The sequence below is a fragment of the Diachasma alloeum genome, unplaced genomic scaffold (genome assembly GCF_001412515.2).
Source record: "Diachasma alloeum isolate Michigan unplaced genomic scaffold, Dall2.0 Dall_scaffold_01317, whole genome shotgun sequence".
In the NCBI taxonomy this organism is placed as follows: Eukaryota; Metazoa; Arthropoda; class Insecta; order Hymenoptera; family Braconidae; genus Diachasma; species Diachasma alloeum.
The window spans coordinates 28683-33822 of NW_021681421.1; positions in this window are offsets into that span (position 1 = coordinate 28683).

Genomic DNA, 5140 nt, shown 5'->3' on the forward strand with positions numbered 1-5140 from the left:
AAATAGATCGCGGAGGTGGTTCATCTCGAACGACGGCTCAAAATGCGGGTTCTGCGTGTAAGAACTCAGGGACTTGGAACGAAACTCTGGAACGAAACGAAACTGCGGTTTTTCCGTTTCGTTCCAAGGAACGCAGTGGGGAACGAAACTAAACCTGGAACAAAACTCGAGTAACGTTACCGCCAGGAACGAAACCCTGTACCGAAAGTCCAGTAACGTTACCGCCTGGAATGAAACTCTGTACCGAAAGTCCGGTAACGTTACTGCCTGAAACGAAACCCTGTACCGAAAGTCCGTTAACGTTACCACCCGGAACGAAACCTTGGAACGAAAGTGGAATGACGTCATCACTGAAGAAGAACCCTTCGTGTAAAAATTGAGTGAGAGTTCCCATTCTAGACTTTTTCTTACTCTAAAAATGTATCCATATTAGTTAATTACGTACCATAAACGATGAAATATGGCATTTCTCTGTGCCAAAAACTGAATTTTATGACACAAAATTATCCGTGTGGATAATTTTATGACAATATTGCGGGTGCCGGACAGTTATATATTATTTATTCCAAACAGCCATTAATTATTTGTTATTATTTGTGACAATTCTCAAAAGTATGTTCTTTATATTTACTAATTATTCCAATCGAACTACAATTTCAATTCTCCAAAAAAATACACGAACGAATCTAACGGTTCTGCAGATGCAAGATTCCCCTAAAATTCCTAAAAGCATTCATCTATTTTTAAGCTTTTCATTGATTCTTCATCATGGAGAAAAAAAAATAAATAAAGGAAAATAAGCACAGTATGGTGTATTTTTTAAGCATCTATTCAGTTTTGCATGAAAAACTGATAAATGATATGTAAATAACCATTGCGAATTATCGTCCAATATTTTTTTATTAATTCTAGTTTCATCGTAAAATTGAAACAATTTCTTAAAGACAATCCCAGAAAACAATCGGCCGCAAATTTGTCGGCAATTTGGCGGAGACTCAACCACAAAATTGTATTTGAATTTAATTTCAATTTGAGGGCAATGAGGGCCACGAAATGAAAGTTAGACTTCATGAGTCAAGTTTCACGCGAAAGTCAATTTTCATGAGGCCCACGTGGGCTATAAGGGCCACGAAGCAGAACNCATGAGTCAAGTTTCACGCGAAAGTCAATTTTCATGAGGCCCACGTGGGCTATAAGTGCCACGAAGCAGAACCCACATTTTATGAGTTCCACAAGGGCAACCAGGGCCACGGAGGGAAAGTCAAATTTTATGAGGCTCACGAAGGCAATGAGGGTCACGAGGCGAAAGTCAGATTTCATGAGGGTAACAAGGGCAACGAAATCCACGAGGGGAATGTTAAATTCCTCGACGGCCACGATGGCCAAGAGGGAAATGTCAAATTCCACGAGGTGAACGTCCAATTCCATGAGGGCCACGAGGCAAAAGTCCGATTTCATGAGGGCCACGAGACGAAAGTCAGATTTCATGAGGGTCACAAGGGCAACGAGGGCCACGAGGGGAATGTAAAAATTCCTCGACGCCCACAAGAATCACGAGGGGAATGTCAAATTGCACGAGGGCCACGAAGCGAAAGTCAAATTTCACAAGGGCAACGAGGGCCACGAGGGGAATGTAAACATTCCTCGACGTCCACAAGAATCATGAGGGGAATGTCAAATTCCACGAGGGCCACGAGGCGAAAGTCAAATTTCACGAGGGTCACGAGGGCAGTGAGGGCCATGACAAAAAAGTCAAATTTTATGAGGATCACAAAGGCAACGAGGTCCACGAGACGAAAGTCAGATTTCACGAAGCTCACAAGGCCCACGAGGGCCACGAGGCGAAAGTCAGACGGCTACGAAGCGGAACTGACTTTCCCCTCGTGGCCCTTGTTGCCCTTGTGATTCTCATCAAATCTGACTTTCGCTTCGTGGCCCTCGTTGTCCTTGTGACCCTCGTGTAATCTGACTTTCGCCTCGTGGCCCTCATTGTTCTTGTGACTCTCGTGAAATCTGACTTTCGCCTCGTGGACCTCGCTGCCTTTGTGATCCTCATACAATTCTCCTTGTGACCCTCGTGGATTTCGACATTCACCTCGTGGCCCCCGTGGGCCTTGTGAGCCTCAGAATTTGACTATCGCGTTAAACTAAACTTTCCCCTTGTGGCCCTCGTTGTCCCTGTGACCCTCGTGAAATTTGACTGCCGCCCCGTGGCCCTCGTAGAATTTGACATTCACCTCGTGGCCCTCCTGGCCCTCGTGGAATTTGAGATTCATCTCGTGGCCCTCCTGGACCTCGAGGAATTGAACATTCTCCTCGTGGCCCTCGTTGCCCTTGTGACCCTCGTGGAATTTCATATTCACGTCGTGGCCCTCGTGGGCCTTGTGAGCCTCAGAATTTGACTATCGCGTTAAACTAAACTTTCCCCTTGTGGCCCTCATTGTCCCTGTGACCCTCGTGAAATTTGACTGCCGCCCCGTGGCCCTCGTAGAATTTGACATTCACCTCGTGGCCCTCCTGGCCCTCGTGGAATTTGAGATTCATCTCGTGGCCCTCCTGGACCTCGAGGAATTGAACATTCTCCTCGTGGCCCTCGTTGCCCTTGTGACCCTCGTGGAATTTCATATTCACGTCGTGGCCCTCGTGGGCCTTGTGAGCCTCAGAATTGGACTATCGCGTGAAACTTGACTTTCCCCTTGTGGCCCTCGTTGTCCTTGTGACCCTCGTGAAATCTGACTTTCGCCCCGTGGCCCTCATTGCCTTCGTGAGCCTCATAAAATTTGACTTTCTCTCCGTGGCCCTGGTTGCCGTCGTGGAACTCATAAAATGTGAGTTCTACTTCGTGGCCCTCATAGCCCACGTGGGCCTCATGAAAATTCACTTTCGCGTGAAACTTGACTCATGAAATCTGACTTTCATTTCGTGGCCCTCATTGCCCTCAAATTGAAATTAAATTCAAATAAAATTTTGTGGTTGAGTCTCCGCCAAATGGCCGACAAATCTGCGGCCGATTATTTTCTGAAATTGTCTTTAAAATATTGTTTCAATTTTACGATGAAACCAGAATTAATACAAAAATATTGGACGATAATTCGCAATGGTCATTTACATATCATTTATCAGTTTTTCATGCAAAACTGAATAGATGCCTAAAAAATACACCATACTGTGCTTATTTTCCTTTATTTATTTTTTTTCTCCATGATGAAAAATCGATGAAAAGCTTAAAAATAGAAAAAGGCTTTTAGGAATTTTAGAGCAATTTTGCATCAACAGAACCGTTAGATTCGTTCATGTATTTTTTTGGAGAATTGAAATTGTAGTTTGATTTGAATTATAAATATAAAGAACATACTTTTGAGAATTTTCACAAATAATAATAAAGAATGACTGCTTGGAATAAATAATATATCACTGTCCAGCATCCGCAAAATTTTCATAAAATTATCCCCACAGATAATTTTATGCCATAAAATTCAGTTTTCGGCAACGAGAAATTGCCATATTTTATGGTTTATGGTACGTAATTAACTAACATGGATACATTTTTAGAATAAAAAAAAATCTAGAATGGGAACTCTCACTCGATTTTTACACGAAAAGTTTTTCTTAAGTGATGACGTCATTCGACTTTCGTTCCAAGGTTTCGTTCCTGGCAGTTTTTTTTTATCGTTCCTGGCAGTAACGTTACCGTTTTGTTTCGTTTCCTAGCTGAGGAACGGGAACGAAACGGTAACGTGTTCCAAGTCCCTGATAGATATACGATTATTTATATATCGTCACCCCCCACCCCCCCACTCCGATGATCAGGATATGCCGCCAGGGCCGACGTATATATCAAATATATACATGATCTAGAAATATATGATAAATATTGTGACGTAATTTCGAGAGGTTCACGGAACCCTCAATCCACTACGTAGCCCTTCGACGTACGACCACCCTGAAACAGCAAATACGTCGAGCGCCAGGTCGTTATTACCAGAACGACCACTGGAATGAAATGAATAACCAAAAACAAAATTTCCGAAATAATCCCCAGCTTCGAAACGGTCTCCTGCTAGCTCCGACCGAAGAACGGCATGAAGGTCACTGGTGAAGCTTAGGTTAAAGTATGACTAGGTCCTGACTAAATAAATAAAATTAACTCAGGATTGCGGGGAAAAAAATCACAATATTTAATACGACTTAGATGACTCGATACAAATAAAATAACTCAATTTCTCTGGAAAACCCCCTTTGGTTGTTTCGATCGATCAACGATCATGAGGCTCCAATAGTACTGATTCTACATTTGTCCAAGGAATAAAAGATTCTGATAGAAACGAGAGTAGTAGTCAATTTAGTCAAAAGAGATAGTCAAGAATAACCAAAGTCAAAGAGAGAAAAGAAATAAAACCAGAATCAAAATATCGTCCATAATAATCATGTAGATTGAACAACACTGAACGATCGAAACCCAAGAATTCATCTACGTGACAAGTGACGCTGGCTGTCCGACACAAATACGAAAACTCGAAACAATGGGCCAGCGAAACGAAGCAAGGTCACGAGACCCAAAAGACCTACGTTCAATGTCCTTCACTGAATATTCACCGACAGAGAGAGCGTTCATCTAACACGGATTAATTTAGACGCAACACTAACTCATTTTTAACAACCAAAATATTCATAAAATAACAATTACTCGCAACATCAAACCCGAGAGCCCGAGACTCTACGAAACGAATCAATGTCGCGAGACAACCGAAATCGAATGATCAAACACAATGATTCCAATTACGCACGAGAGAGAGACGAAAAAACTAATTAAGTACTGATCAGAGTGACTAGGACTCTATCCGGCAATTGTCTCGAAAATCTAGAAGTCCTACGGGACTAAGATGCCCGGAGCATCTATCCAAAATTCTACAATTGGCCAGAGTCCTACTCATGACAAATTTACAAAGATGCGTCATACGGAGTCGTAGCCATCACGCTCACCCCGTAGTCCACCTCGATGCCTCCGGAAAACGTCTTGAAAACTCCTCAATTCCGAGTCCTCGGGACCTTCCTCCAGATGAATCCACTCAAGGCTTCCTCCACAGGTCTTATTCTCCTTCTATATATCGCCTTCAGGCTCCCCACAACCCCAAAACTA